Here is a 16,716-nt window from a genome sequence, read left to right as displayed (position 1 = left end):
TTACTTTCTCGCTCCCCTAGTTTTCAGTGGCCTGGCATCCATGTAAGCAAGAGGAACCACTGCTTTCCCAATCTTTTTACAATAGATAATGTGATGATAATTATTTTCGAATTTACGAATACTTGCTCTACAAATCATGCTCAGCACATAGCTGGATCAAAACTGGAACAAAAAAACTGCTCACACCCTTAACCCATGTGTGCAAAGATTCGTGTGTGGTGGATGTCCTCGTAGTATACACGGAGAATTGAAGGCGCTCTGTCATTTTGGATTCTCGGAGTGCAACCCGTTGCCAAGCCGCGCGGCTGGTGAGTGCCAGCAGTATGAGAACGCCTTAACTTCTAGGGTTATGCAACACGGTCATCCGTGGGGCTCGAATAGTTGCATCCAGGCGTTGTACTGAAATTTGCTTGGTGTTCGTTGCTTCGCTTGTTTCTCTCATACCTCAACTCAATTACAGCGTCACCCATTGCGCCATTAAAGGAGACTATCCTTGGTTTTTGTCGTAAAATTGTCAATTTTCAGAAAAGTGCTTTAATTATTTAATACATCACAAATTTGCCCCTCTTAAATGTGGGTGACGGCCCTGCACTTCCTGACCTAAGAACACTTCAAGAAACATTTTTTGAGCGCGTATCGTATCAGAGACAGTTTCTTTTATCAGGAATTAAACTTTTTGCTTCTGCGATATGAGGTATTATATGTATGAAAAAATAGCAAAGAATAAGAAAGACAGTAGCGCAGTTATATGTCTTAACCCTCTATGGCATTGCGTTACGAATTCAAGAACGTAATTTTGGGGGTTTTAAGAAGCGAATCTTGCCCCTCTGACATGATTTTGCAAAATTTTGTTAGTTTTTTATTTTTTTGAAAAACTGATTCCCTTAAGTTTAAAATTTTGAAAACAAATTCGGTAGTCTATTTTTTTAATGCAAACTACAAAATAGATCAGTGTCTCATAGACTCTGAGATTCAAAATTAATCCATGTTATAGAGGGTTAAAATCATGTTGGTACATTTTTAGGTATGCTCCTTTCACTCTCTTTCATTTTCTTCCGTTCGCCTTTTTCTTCCTATTCTTCTGTTTCCGCCTCCTGTTTTGGGTCCGATGGGGAGGGGGTCATGCCACCGTGCCCCCTCCATCTGAATCGGCCAATGATAGACTTAACCTGACCCCTTTTAAGTTTCAACCGTGTCCAAGTAATGTTTCAACAGGTAATTTGAGGAATGAGCCTTCGTTACGATGCGGTACGTGCTCATGGAGCGATTGTGTGATAAGCAATTGGTTTCCTTTGCGGTGGAAATCATCAGTTGCGCGCGCAGACCCATCACCCGATCGCGCGAGCAACTCAGTCGCCGTTTGCACACGCGCGAGCGAACCGCGCCATTTTTCGAGCTCCCACTCGCGCGTTCCCTCAAATCAAAATCACCAATGAACCCATTCATAAAGCATCATCAAATATAGTTCAAAATTCATCAATAGAGTGTAGTAGAGGCACGCGTTATCGGGTATCTCGTCAAATAATTGAACCGCCGAAACCTGCTCATGAAGAATCCTCGAAAAGGATTCCTATTGAAATTCGAAATTTTGAATACTTCTGAATAACAGCTTAAGGGTTACTTGCCTCCATGTGAATTTTGCTGCAGTTAAAAAATAAAAATAAAAACTGAAGGTGACCTGTTAGGTCGTTTTTGAGCTTATTTTGGAAAAAGCGTAAAAAAGCAAAAAAAAAAAAAAAAAAAAAAAAAAACAGTGCGCGTTATTTAAAGCCGATATTTCTGCGTGTGCTTTGTTCACGTTCATCTCATCACTCACGAGTGCGAAAAACGAATGGTGTCGAAGCAAAATTCTGGGTAACTTTTTTTCAACTAAATTACTTTTCTCTTTCCAAATATGAGTGCTTAAATCGCCGCAGAGCGATGAGTCGCCCACAATCATGTCCTGGTGACGGAGCCCTTTAGATTGGTGACGATTAGTAAAGTTGGACGAGCTTGAATGGAAATCAGCAAAACTGTATTTTAGATTACATAATTTTTCTCGTATTTAATTTTTTAATGAAGAACTAAACTATTCAACGCATTTTACTTTCATGTGCATGTACCCTAGGTCGTTAAGAAGCTACTTGCTAAAATTTTAAAGTTCGGTGTTACTTAGTTTTCTATCTAAAAGATAAAATATGGGAAGAAATTAGGCATCGTTAGATGTATTTAGGCTGATTCTGTGGCGAAATCCGTTAAACATAACATTCCGTCACAGACACACTGTTAAGTAAATTGAACACAGGGTTTGGGATTATTTGGCACTATCGTTCTTAGATATCCCTGGTAAAAATTGGCAGTAGAATGTGTGTTCCAAAATACTATAGACCTAAAGCCGGCAAGATTTCCAATAGCTTCTGTAGCAACCTGTACAATTTCTTATAGCCTTTTATAGCCGATGGCGATTAAGCAACAGCCAGACGATGAAGTTTATGCTAAACGTTACTAAATACGGACACTAGGACTTAGTTTTTGGACCACCGCTCTCTTTTTGTGCCGTAGCATCTTGCTTTATTTTGCGAGGAATGTTCCGTACTTTTGAAGGATGCCTGTCATTCTTAATATGTTGGAGCGCCTTCAATTTCTTATGATACTGTGCAATACCTCTGGTGTGAAATAGTTGCTTCAGACGCCGTGCCACGCTGCGGCGCGGCGGGCGGGCAGAGAGCTCGAAACGCGCACTGGCGCCTACAAACCTAACAGGGATACTTCACGCATTGCGCAATGCGTGAAGTATCCCTGTTAGGTTTGTAGGCGCCAGTGCGTCGCCGCTCCGCTTTGTGTTAGGCTCTAATATTTAATCTTGCGGAGTCAGCGTTTTTCAACTCATGATTTTGAAATGTTTCCACACTCTGTATGGACTATTCTCATTTTAATTGATGAAAAAAACATATGTTTTAAAGGAAAATATAATATGTGTTTTGTAAATATTAAGGTAGCCCCGTATCAAACTTAATGATTTCCAAAGCACACGAATTTCTACACAATTTCTTATAGCCTTTTATAGCCAGTGGCGATAAAGGGTAAAGCTCGGCGATAGGAACTATAGCCCGACTGTATACTTTTTTATAGCTTCGTATAGCCCGGCTATATGGTTCGCTCCGCTTTCTACAGCCAGCTATATGATTTTCAATAGCCTTCTTTAGTCGGCTATAAGAACTCCTATGGTATTTTGAAACGCAACTCCTATCGCCAACTTACCTGGGATTCCAAAATTTGGATGAACTAGTTCCATCGTCGTTTTGAATGAACACTGATACTGCCATGCCGAGGAAAAACGCCGTATGAACCTTCATTCGTAGTCAAATTTCGTTAGATAAAATGAGAATAGGTACATGGGGAACGTTGTGACTATTATTCTTCCAATTTTTCAGACAATTATGTTTGCAGTTTAATCTAAAATGTCTGTCACATGTCTAAATGTCTGTCATTTCAAATTATAATATTGCGTATATATATTAAAAATATTAATATAAAAAATAATTAATATTAATCTAAATATTAAATATATTAATTGCGTAATTATATTATAAAAATGCGTGTTTTATCCGTAGAAATTTGGCAACTCTTAAATGTTCCCACGGCGTTCTTCCTTAGCACGGCAGTATAGGACTAAATGCAATGAGGAACTATACTCTTTGTACTCACTTCAGAAACAACGCACGCATCATTACTTCCTATAGGTATGCGTACAAGAGCTTTTTTGATTAGTCAGAAATAATATTTTTTCATTGCAAAATGGACGAGTTGTCCAACTGGTATTCGGTAAACACCCGGTTGTGTCGGAAAGTGATAAGCATGGTCCTCACTCCTCAGCGCTGCCACTGGCCACTTGAGTAAATATGACCAACTAGAGTGCTGTATAATTTCCATGTCGAGCCCGCTATATTTTAAGCACAAGCTCGAGATATTAAGGTTTTCAAAAGCAACCAAATATACATTAATCACGCTCCGTAAATAGATCGTTCATAAATCTGTTGACAGATATCATTCACTTGAGGTCCGCTTTCAATTTCGCCGCATTGGCACCAAACATATCGCAACCCGCGAGCATGGTCATCTAGTAGAAAAAAGCATGTTCATTTCGCTATCCATCATAGAGAAAAAAAGAAGGTGTTTGCATTTCGGACATCTCGGATTTTTTTAATGAAGTGGGTCGGCACGGACAAGTGGAAATGGTGTAGTTTATAAAAAAAAAACCATTCTGTACAAAATTGTTTTTGAATTTATATCATGAGTTGATATAAGCGAAAAAAATTGGACGTTATGGTCCATTCGAATTCTGGATTTTGCTGGAGTACCCGTACCGACCTACGTCACGGGGTAAACAAGCCTCATGATGCAAACACCTTTTTTTTCTCTATTGCTATCCATAGTCTTTGATCGAGCCGATAAAGGATGTTGTTAATTTATTGGTGGATATCGTCAATCTAAAAATCGCCTTCATTACTGCCGGGTAGGCAACAAACATACTGCGAAGCGCGAATAGTCGTCTAGTCAAAAATCACAGGTGCATAACGCTCAATAAGTTTCGATTGAACCGGTAAAATATGTCATAAGCCCATCGGAGGATATCGTCCTTGTTGTTGTGCTTGCCGATGGACAAGCGTCTCTCTGGAAGCTCTGTCTCTTAAGTGGTGTAACAAAATCACAATCTGAGAAGTGTCCGCTTGCGTGAATTACAAAATAACGTTGAATCGTTAGCTTTCATCTGGTTTTTATTTCTTGTCTTGGATGGATTTATTCTAATGAACTAGCCTGTCTAATCGTTGGTGGCAAGCACATTGAGTATTATTTTACAGAGACTTTAGAAATCGTGATTTTAAATTTGATCAAATCCGGCCATCGAAATATAAAACTTGCACCTGTCAAAAAATAATTAAAAATCCAACACCGTTGCTCAAGTAGTTCACTAGCTCAGCACAGGCTCTTTCTCTCTATTTCTATGAAAATCGGTATTTATTAGCGCAATGTGGCTACTTATGTCATTTCGGTGACGATAGATTTATGACGGCCAAATTGCGGAGCCAATAAATAAGCCATAAAATTTTTCTACCGCAGTAATCGTTCGAACAGGCCCGTGCCTGAGGAAATTGCCACTTTCCAATCAAATGTTTATTATTTAGGTTCCTGATTAGTCACAAGCATGATAGTTGAAACATTCGAGGCATTGATCCCTAAAACCATCTCTTAGTATACGCTAATAAGTGAAGAAGTATCAAAAAAGTAACCGCCGCGCCGCCCAGTGTAACTTAAAGTGATGTGCACGAATAAAGCAAAATATATTTCTTTCGATGACTCAAATAATTTTTTGTCCCAGGCATACCTCAAGACCATCCTCGTCCTTTTTTTTTGCTTATAAGTAAATTACTATTCTTAGACATGATCAAAAATACGTGAGTTTTTCCCCTTTTAAAGGAACATCTGTGAAACATTTTATTGTTTTTAGAGACATTTAAAAAAAAAGGGAAAAAAAAAGAAAAAAAAGAAAAAAAGAAAAAAAAAGAAAAAAAACAATATTAAGCGACATTGTGCTATGAGGGAAGGATATCTGAGATGATAATGATAATGATCAATCAAATGGGATGATGATCAATGATAATGCGATGTATTCAAGCAAATTCGTTTGTTAAGTACTATGCATCAGGTTGAATGGTTGACAAGTTCATGGATCAATAGGTAGCTTACTTCCTATATCTCCTCGCGTAAGCGCCAGGCAAGTCAACTGCCCACCGCCAAAGCGGCATGTTTGGCTCCAATACTCTCCGTGAATAGGACAAGGGCGAACGCGGTTACGCTCCCAAGAGTCAGCGTTTTCATACGTCCGTGAACCGCCAGCAATCGTTGGTACCACGTGTCCAAATTCTCCCCGCTTAAAACCTCTCTTTCCATTGAATTTTCCGAGGAAAAACTAACTTACTTGCTCATTTGTAGCTTGAAGACCAAGAATTGTTATTTCGTCACCTTCCAGGCAAAGTATCACAAGCGCCATGCGACGTTTAAAAATTTCCGCCGCCATTTTATTTTTTCACAGAGAAATTGTTCAACGAAGCTGTCCGAAAATTTCACTGAATTTTCTTTGTGCTGCCGATAAAATTTAGTGAAATTTCCAAACAGATTCAACCAACAATTTCTCAGTAAAAAAATAAAATGGCGGCGGAAATTTTTAAACGTCGCATGGCGCTTGTGATACTTTGCCTGGAAGGTGACGAATTGTTATTTGTCCTAGCGCTTACCATAAGCTTACCTGAAACTAGTTGGTTTTTTTTCCCAAGAAACCCTGTGAGGGTGTTTGACGGATGGGTTGACCCTGGAAATAGTCAGAATAGAAATTACAAACTCTTAAGTCCTAATAATCAGCAGGTCGAAATGGGAAATGGGTTCCTTTTGTTTGATTTTTAGAGTAAAACACTCTGTGGAATACAAACAGACGAAGAGAAAGTTGGCATTAAAACATTGCTGAGTTGAGATTTGTTTTTCAAAATTGTGTACAATTGTAAGAGCTAAGACACTATGTAATGTTGACCTTTTAATGTCTCAGTTGCTTTAATAATGTAGTTATACGCAGTTTAGTAGGAATTCTTCGTCCTATGTCTTAAGAAAATTAAGTAATTTATAGTTTTGATCTAGTTGTTTTGTCGTCCCTTCTTTTGCTTATACCACAGGTACATTATGGGCTAAATGTGGGTGGGAGATCTAGTGTTTCCCACCGTTTTAGTCTTTTAAGGTGATGCGTCACGGTTTCTGGCGTGGTCGCACTAGCGTACAATATATCGCGTCAATTTATCAAAAATTTCAAGATATTGCATGTTTAGCCCAAAAAAAAAAAGATAGCCCCTGCATGAGCTAAAGAATCATTCTAAACCAAAAAATTGGCAATATCTAGCAAGATGAAATCAGAATCCTGTTCAGAAAAAACCTCGCATTCGATACAGAAATCGATAATTGTTCAAAATTCAATATCTGCCGGGATTTTCGGCATAATCGATGTGTTATTTCGCCAGTTCGGCCACATCAGGAACCTTGACGAATCACCCTGACAGTAATAGTGATGTTCATAAAGTAAATTTTAATGGGAGTTCAAGGTTTCCCACTCCATTTGACATTTGACTCCCAAAAGTTTTGAAAGGGACGACGCGGGTATTTTGCCTAGAAAAATAGTAATCTCTGCGATTAAATCGAGTGCCTCAGTTTTGACTACTTTTCAATTTGTCTCCTCTCCAATAATCTATTTTTCATTGAAAGGATAATTTAATAGCCGTGGCAGTTTATTCGGTAGCGTCGAACACTCCCGATGCATTCCTGTGTTCTGTGTCCATTTCGTCGTGTTTCCGCCAAACGGTTTGAAGGTTCTACGGAAGGTTGCAATTACGATATCCGGCCGCCAAAGCGAAGTTGCCCGACTGAAAACTTCAATTAGTCTCAACTTCGACGGCAAGATGTGAGACATGCTAATAACTACTGGGCAACCATGTCTTTGGACTCTGGAAACCATTGTAGCCCGTCAATTGAATTCAGTCCATTATTATGAAAATCGTGATAAATTTCTTTTATATGCATTTTGTAAATCCTCTTTATAAATGTTTGTTTTATATGCTTCTGTAGTGAGAACACATTCCACTTTAAAGATGAATCTAGAAAATTATGCCTCAGTTTGCGGAAAAAACCTCCCGGATAACAGTTTGAAAAAACTTATCTGATTGTATGCTCGATGTTGGTGTTTCTCGTGTTATTGCAATGCAACCAGCAGGTCGCAGTTTTACTTAAAAATACCTATATAGGTACGTTTCTATAATGATATTTTATCGGGAAGAATATTTTGGTTTTTTTACAACTTCCGTTCATCTGTGGAAATTGCCGAGTTATTGGAAGAGATTAACAATGCTGGACTTGACGTTTTTCCGTAACGTTTTTCTTTTGATCACTCAAAAAAAACTTCAAATTGAAACCAAAGGTTGTGCTGTCATGAAATCGGCACTTGCACCCTATTGGACCTTCAGATAATTTCCATGACATGTGCCTAAAGTAAAGCAACAGAGACATCGCAACAATTTTACAACCGCGGGTGCAATCAATATAACCTTTCTGAATTATTGATTTTTGGGATCGGACAAGCCTATATTTTGCCTTATTCAGAGCATTTGGCAATTTCTAAAATTCGCGAATTGGCTATCCAAGAAATGAGGGCAAATTTAAATGATGATAAATCTGTGTCGTAACGCAATACGGAACAAAATCTAGATTGTTTCTGTGGCTTTTAATTCGCTTTTCTATTAGTTCATATCGTCACTGCAGGTATCTTTTAAATTGACCGATTCGCGTCGTTGGTAACGACTTGTTGCACGCTTCGTTAACCTGAGCGCATGCAAGTTGCAGGTAACACCTAAACTCGCGAATCGCGAAAATTCCAGCTCAGCCGGAACAGATAGATGTCCAAACACTCCTCTGGCATGTCAGTATATTCCAAAGCATTGTTGCCTTTCCTCTGAAGCAATACATGCATATTAATCTATATTGAAAACTGGGAAAATTCCATGTTTCGATGCGGGCAAAACGTTCATGAAAATGCAGCTTGATTCCTTTTTCCAAAAGTTGGTCTATTTCGTGTTCAGAATGTGTTTGAGTAGCTTTAGCAGGAAGCTAAAATCGAAAATCTCCGAGAGAAACTCCTCGAAACCCCTCCCGAGAGAAAAAGAAGGTTTGAGGAAGGAGAGGAAACTGAGAGAATGAGGAACGCCTCATAAGTTCACCTTCAATTTTTAGTGTAGGCAACATGAGCTCTCACATGGTCGAATAGTGGTAGGTATCGTCGCCATATGGTATGGTCGGTCCCCCTGTGCCTGTGCACAGGGCACACACAAATAAGAGCTTTTTAAATAACGAGTGTATCGAGATAGTGCTGCCGGCTAAGAAAGAACGCCGTATGAGCCATCAGGTGTTGCCAAATTTTCTTCAATAATCATGAATTTTCAGGAAAGTTTGTAAATGTTTTCCCTCCGGTCTTTCAGAGGATTTTGTCCTTAACTTTATCTAAAAATTCTGAAAATTTCAAGGGAAAATATTCATAACTCTCTTCAAAAACAAGTATTTTCAACGCAGAAATTTTGCAACATTCGAAGGCTTATACGGCGTTTTTACGGCAGAGCACCAAATCGACAAGAATTAATGGAACCAGATCAACGTGAACCGTTTGACATCGAATAGAAATAGAAACAGTAGAAAAAAAGTTTGTTTTTATTTTTCGATCGAGACAATCCCGGTCTATTGCCCAGGTTTTTTTCAGAAAATAACTCTACTCATGAAAGCAGCAATTGTTAAAATTATAATTTATGGCAAAGCCTCTATACCCGTGACTTTACTCGTGACCTAAGTCACGAAATTTTCGCTAGAACACTGGAAGAAATTCTTTATGGGGCTTAATTGCTGAATCGATCTCGAATGACCTTGATCGATACAAAGCATTACTAAGATAGGGATTTATTGATTAGGATCATTTTGATAACGATTCAATAATCGACCTGCTGGGGATTTTCCGCCAGATCCACCGACGCGTTACCATACCCGCTAAGAACATTCTTGGGACCTAAAAGCACGCGAGGTTGGGACCGCCTATGGCTGCTTCATTGTAGGCTAGTAATTACTTAACGCGTTTTTAAAAATAGGTTGTGCCATAGACCATTCATAAATCACGAAGCCAACGGTTAAATACGTTATTTCTCATAAAGCACGTCAAAAATAAATTCTTGGAATAATGCACATTATGGAGGAACAAGTTCAAAGAGGTAATAATCAATCTACCCTTGTCTCACCTCTACAAACAAACGTTTTTCTTGATATTTTCGACACCGGTAAACATTCATGTATTCCCATAAAACTGTATGATTGCGGAATTTCTTAGGTTTTTTTAGAATCCTGGTTCTTCTAAACGCGTATGTATAGAGGCTGATTTCAGTGATAATAGAAATATAATGATGTGTATTGTAGTTTCAAAGACTTATATTCAGAGTTAATTTACCGTTTTGACCGTTCTTAAGAAGAATTTTCGCTCATTCATTAGCTTCAAGACCCTTTTGAAATCTGCAATTTCGCGTCGTTTCGTGGTTTGCAAGTATGGGCATTTGCATCCCTACAAATGTATCTACATACATTTCTAGGGATTTGCTAAGTATGAGCGGAACATATTTTTCATTTTTTTAATGGTAATTGGTGAAAATAGCTCAAGATTGCTACTGACACGATTCAATTTTGCCTTTAACTCAAGCTAAGGTATCAGAATTATTTCAAACTAATGCTCAAAACTCTGTAAAGAAATTCTGAACATACCTGGATGATTTAAGTTTTAGGATTGTCGACAATTTAGAAACTATGAAATTGCCGTTTCACTATAGAATCTTGATTAACAATGCAGTAAACCCACTTTATATGAGTTCAATTAATTGTGTCTATTTTTTTATTATCAACTACCCTCTTCCTCTCCATTAAAGAGTCGCGAAATAAGCAAATTTTTTTTCTTCAAATTTTACATGATTATTATTTGGAGCCTTTATATCGTGCTAAACGAGTGAATTCGGCAACACAGGTTTGACGTTTCTTGATAACTGAGACAAACCGCAACTGTCTCCATCTCACTCATTATTAGGCAATACCACCCTTGGTAAGATTGCCAGTGGAATGAGCTGTTTTTGCAATCGACTGTCCCCATCACATTTCCCAAATCAGTGACTTTAAGATACTCGGAAAAGTCTGGCGTGCGACGTCAGTAATAGCGTCTTCCGAAATGTTTCATTTGGGGGGGGGGGGGGTGTCTATTGTAAAAAATTTCCCCAGAATGGCCTCAACGGTAAAAAAAAGTCCTAAAGATAACCTTAGTAGTACAAAATTGAACCCCCCCCCTCCCCCCCGAAATCCGTCCTCACCGGTGCGGTGCTATTGAGGAGGGGTTTTAACAATACGATTGATCTTCATGAGATTTCACTGTATGAAATGGGGATCAGGTATACTCCTTGCTCGTCATCTTGCGGAATCATGTATTGCCAATTATTATTTCGCCTCTGACTGTGAGAGATTGAAATTAATCTGCACAGATCATGAACCGAGAAAACAGAATCACGGTACATGCTCCCACGCGCAGCAGGAGAACGGAAATGCATCTGAATCTTTTTTAAAGTCAAAGTGACGCGTGCTCAATGCTGGAGATATTTTTTCCAAAAGCTTTCTCCTGGAACCCGAACTTTTACATCACTAAAATTCTACTTTAAATCAATGACTTCACTATAATCGATTGCTTCCGTTTGGCTATGTGTTCTATCACCCTAAAAGAACAATGGCGCTTACAAGATTTTCGTTAAGATATTTCTAATAACACCTCGGTTCATATAACCGAAGTGTGAAAATAGTTCGGCAGCATGATCCGAACTTCAGGAGGAGCGCTTGTGGATGTAGTGTGAGCACAAGGTTACCAAACTCGAAAGCACGGTTACCAGAATCGAAAGCTCGACTAAGTACCGAAATCGAAAAAGCACTTGCATGAACTAAAAAAAGTGACCTTTATGGTACATCGTACCGTGCCAGGGCCGGATTTACCTACTTGCCGCCCATGGGCCGCCTGTATTTTGCCGCTCCCTTCTCATTCGTTTTGAGACATCAATTAAAAACCATCAAGTGAACGTGCCAGCGAGGGAGGGGTGCCTAAGACGCGTTTTCTCGTGTTGGACACATTTTTTAAGAAAGCCTTGTCACCACTCCTAGCAAAAGTTCATGGAACTTTGCGCGAAAGTTATGTTTCGTTAACCTATCTCTGTGTGGACAAAGTCTTCCGTTCAGAAGAAATGAACGAAAAACTTATGAAAGAACAAACATAAATGTGGTTTAATAATTTTAATCTCCGCCGCCGCGCTGACCACACTGTGTTTGGCGCAATGCACGAAGTATTCCTACAGTCTTGTATACGCTATGCGTTTCGCACCGATCGCTGCTGCACGCACTGTGTTTGACGCAATGCGTGAAGTATTCACGCAGTCTTGTAGGCGCTATGCGTTTCACGCTGACCGCACTGTGTTCCGCGCAATGCGTGAAGTATTCATGCATTCTTGTAGGCGCTATCTGTTTCATGCTGACCACTGTGACCGCACTGTGTATGATGCAATGCGTGAAGTATTCGTGCAGTCTTGTAGGCGCTAATATGTCTTACGTGATGACCGCCGGGCCGAGGGCTTCTCCTTTAGCCTTTTCTGCTCAAGTCCTCGTCGTCATTTCTCTCTAAGTTGCGCTGTTCCAGGCCAAATTGCGTGTTTGGTTTCTCTCTTAACTCGACTAATCAAAGGTGCTGTCTCTTGTATCACTGAAAAACAAAAAAATTAGAAATTATTATACTCTTAGGAAAGGAGAGATTTTGACGCCTTTTCTCGTTTGTAATTTTTTTCAAAATCCGATTTTTTTTATACCTACATTTAAAAAAAAATTGCAAAATTTGCCGCCCCCTAGATTTGCCGCCATGGGCCGCAGCCCATGTGGCCACCCCTTTATCCAGCCCTGTACCGTGCGGTTCATTTAACCAAAGTATTCACCTTAGAGCCGAGTGATGAGTTTGTAGTTCCCTTGGTTGGGGTCACTCAATGTCACCTCTTACCAATTAGTCTGACCTTATGGGGCACGTGCCAAGACCTAGTTGGTTCGCAACTATACTCACGAGTTAAGACAAACTTGAAATGACGGAAGATGTTGGATAAAAACATAGAAATGAAGCCTCCGCGTCATATAAAGAGCGCAAATGCCAATATTGTACATCTAGTCCTTCGCCTTGGCCCCGCGTTATCATTCTAGCAGGAATTCTGAAGCTAATATAAGATTAAGCCTCGAGTCGCGCTTCTTCAAGAACATTCGTACCTCGGATGCTCACACATTAAAATTAGAGATTTTTCTCGGTATATTTGTTATTAGTTTGAACCTCTCGACTTCTCAACAGTGGAAATAAAACGTGTTTGTGCACCCCCACTTGATTACATAAGAAGATGAGCTCTCTTGAAATTCAAGTACCTGTATCATCGGAAGGTGGTTAGTCCACGCTTACAAACGCTGATTTCTGCACTATTTTAAGCTTCCATTAAGCTCATAAGCTCTTTCTGTAAGGCTCTTTTGAATAGGCTTGTCTGAATGGAAGGTTTGACATCTATGAGGTGTAACTCATTTTAAGCCAACTTTTAATAAGGAAAAAGGATTTATTTGCTGTTTTAGTTACCTGATTTTATTAAAAACTGTAAAAACCGAGACTAATAAGTATATTGAGGTCACATTTAAATTAAAGGGGGTCAAAATTAAAAACTCAACTATACCTCAATTAATCAATACTCAATACTTTAATATTGAAATATAGTTGAGATTTTAATTTTGACCCCCTTTACCTGATTTTTTACCCGCGGGCACGGTCACAGCACCGTGTAATTTTTTTTAAGTTCTACATAACCAAACAGAAATAGGGACTTCTCCAAGATATTAAATATACGCTATGACTATATATAGCTTCATTCCCACCACGAATATCTTCCATTGCAGTGGACCCAAAATTGCCACCCACATCAGCATTACAGTGCCTTCTTAAGAGCGATCGTCAATTTGACCCCAATAATTCTCAACAAATACTCAAAATTTAACTTTTACACGCATGTATCTCGTTCTTTAAAAACGTTTTACAGTTATACGAGTCGTAGATTTTGCACACGCGGGTCATTTAGCGTATTCTGTTCCCTTCCCCTAGGACGGCTGCGCAACGGACTAGATCTTTTTATGACGAATATGGCAACTGAGATTTCGATATCAATGACTCCTGATTGAAACACATAAAACACAATAGCAACAAGCTTGTATCTGAAATGACATCTACACCGCAGTGACGCAGCTTGCAAAAAGTTCCATGCTCGAAGAACAATACTAGAGATCTGTGCTTTGTTTGACGCCTACGAGTCTCACTAAGAAATCTCGAGTGCATTTTAGATCTCGATGCGCGCCTAGCCTGCATTGCGTATAAAAAATCGGGTCTCTATTCAAGCAGCGTAAAAGTGCCTCAACTAGTGATTCTTAGAGGCCATGGTCCTACGTGTTCCTTAGGGCTCACGAATATGAATGAGGTTGGGTTCGTCAAGACGTCGCTCCCCTGACGTATGGGCGTATCTTGATTTGCGCATGAGCCCCGAAACTTATATATTTACGTGTAAAACAGGGCTCAAGTAGAAATTGAGATACGCCCTACGTCAGAGGATCGACGAAGAGTCTGATCATCCAATTAATCGCGCTTACATAAAACACTTGACAACGATCGGCTTGCATCTAATACGAGGTCTGTTAGATAGAACCGGATTTTGGTCATACTAGCCCGCAATGCGTTCGAATTAGGTTTTCTTGAGCTTTTTTGATAGCTGGAAATATACTTAAGAACGCTACGTTCACAGATTTTGTTTATTTTGATCAGTGTTTATTCGTGTCATCTTGAATACGAGTAAGTCAGGTGCGTTTTGCGATTTTCATCATGCGATCACTGATAGAGCAAATATTCAACATTAATTTTGTTTAAAACTCGGTACACCTTGTACCGAAACTTTGGTATATGCTAAGTAAAGTTTATCATGTCATTGCATGAGATGTTCCACTGTTTTTAATGGGTTAAACGATTCAAACTGGTCAGGAGTTCGTCAAAGATGAGGAGCATGGGAATCGATCAACGGCAACTGACATTTGTCACGTGGAAGAAGTGCGGGCAAAGAGCTCGATGGTCGTTTCGAGCTTGTTGAACAGAGTAATATTTCTGAAGGCTCTGTACATACAATTTGATGAATATGTAGACACGCATCGAGTCCGGTACACTTGCCCCTTGATTGTTGTCCGTTGAACGAAAATCCAACCAATGTCATTTTCCTTTAGCTGCTTGAACGTCCTAACAATGATTCTATTTTTGGATAGGATAATTTTCGGTGAAAATACTGTAGTGTACGGCTACGATATAGGGACGAAACTCCAATCGTCCTTATGGGTTGAAAAATGTAGTGTAAGACCGAAAAAAGGGAGACAAGTTCGGTCAAACATAAAAATCGCAAAACACCTTGAGGTTGCCTTACTTCAAGCCACATACCAACGAAGCTAATTAGGATTTTCAATTTGTGAACGTAGCGTTCTTAAACATATTTTCGCTATCAGAAAAGCTCAAGAAAACGTAATTGGACGCGTGTGGGCTAGTTATGACCAAAATCCGGTTTCTAATCTACAGACCTCGTATACAAGTTCATTGTATCCTGAATCTCACGATCATATTCGTTGCTGTACATGACTCATCCCTTTGATGTGTGCAATATTGATGGCTTCAAAATTTCGAACAATCTCAAAAAAAGAGAGAGAAAAGTAACGTTGAAATATCGAGTGTTTTGCCTTGCACTAGAGTTCTTGTATACTAGAGCGCTCAAGCGATTGAATGGCTCACCAACTCAATAATACATGCCCGACGAGATTCCCAGAATTTTCTTTTTACTAGCTAATAATAGTTACCCCCCTTGACGTTGTTAAGTATAAATTAGCGGATTAAATAAATAATTTTCTCACAATTTTCTTTGCTGGGAAATTTATAGTTATTTTATTATGTCCGAAAGTCCAGGTATTGAATTCTTTTCATCCGAACTTTTGTCGACGGTGATGACTTTTTCTGAACCTGTTAGATTTCGCCTCCATATGACACAGCTGTTGCGTTACCGTTACCATAGAAATGCAGCTTTTGAGCCGCGTCTTATTCTTTCAATCTTGTCCTTGGGCTTTTTGTAGCGTCACGTAAGTGCAAATCTAATTGCTGAGCGCTTCTCTAATACCTACGTATTGGAGATTTCCCACTTGTTTATTTTCCCATTATATTGAGCTTTATGTATTTTTTTTCCTATATTCCTGAAGTATGCCATGACCCTTAATTAGACAACATTTGGCTATAAGTTACTACTATTTCTGGCTCATCTCAGAAACAACGTGTGTGCCTTGCAGATAGGTGCTGCAACCGCTGAAACTTGAACTACCGCTCTCTTTTTGTGCCTTACTATCTTGATTTTTTGCGAGGAAAGCTCCGTACTCATAAAAGATGCCTGACATTCTTAACATGTTGGAGCGCCTTCCATTTCGTTTGATACTGTGTAACTCCTCTGTTGTGAAATAGTTAATTGCTTGAGGCGCCGTAGCACGCTGCGGCTCCGCGGCGGGCAGCGGCCGGCGAGAAACGCGCAGTGGCGCCTACAAACCTAAAGGGATACTTCAAGCATTGCGTAATAAGTGAAGTATCCCCTTAGGTTTGTAGGCGCCGACGCGCGTTTCGAGCTGGCAGCACGCACACCGCTCCGTTCTGAGTTAAGCTCTAATATTTAAACTCGCGGAGTTTTTCCTTGCATATAGACGTGCTTACATAGAGGAATGGGAAATGAGAAATGGAATATAAAGGAGTCTGTAAACGTAGTTCAAGTCTTCAAATCACCGGATCGGTATATTTAATTATGGTTCGAAACAAAAGGTGCTATTTTTTAGTAAACTAAAAAAAAACACGATTCTGTGACGTATGCAGCTGAGCCTTTAAAATTTGTTAGATGTGGGCGTCAATGCCCAAGGACCGGGAATCTACGACGATAGTGTAATTTTACGCTTGAGTATCTGCGGTCTTGA

At 39.5% G+C, this 16,716-nt stretch overlaps 1 protein-coding gene across 1 annotated transcript in view; it reads left to right on the top strand.

The window, feature by feature from the left end:
- Window positions 1-1,257: 1,257 nt before the first annotated feature.
- Window positions 1,258-16,716, top strand: part of LOC109033204 (uncharacterized) — a 42,965-nt gene continuing 27,506 nt past the window's right edge. Inside the window, exon 1 of the mRNA XM_019045717.2 lies at window positions 1,258-1,854. The gene's annotated coding sequence lies outside the window, so the exon portion shown is untranslated. The remainder of the gene's footprint in view (window positions 1,855-16,716) is intronic.

This window comes from Bemisia tabaci, chromosome 1 (assembly GCF_918797505.1).
Source record: "Bemisia tabaci chromosome 1, PGI_BMITA_v3".
NCBI lineage: Eukaryota > Metazoa > Arthropoda > Insecta > Hemiptera > Aleyrodidae > Bemisia > Bemisia tabaci.
The sequence above is the reverse complement of the archived record's forward strand: the minus strand, read 5'-3'. Positions and strand labels throughout refer to the sequence as shown.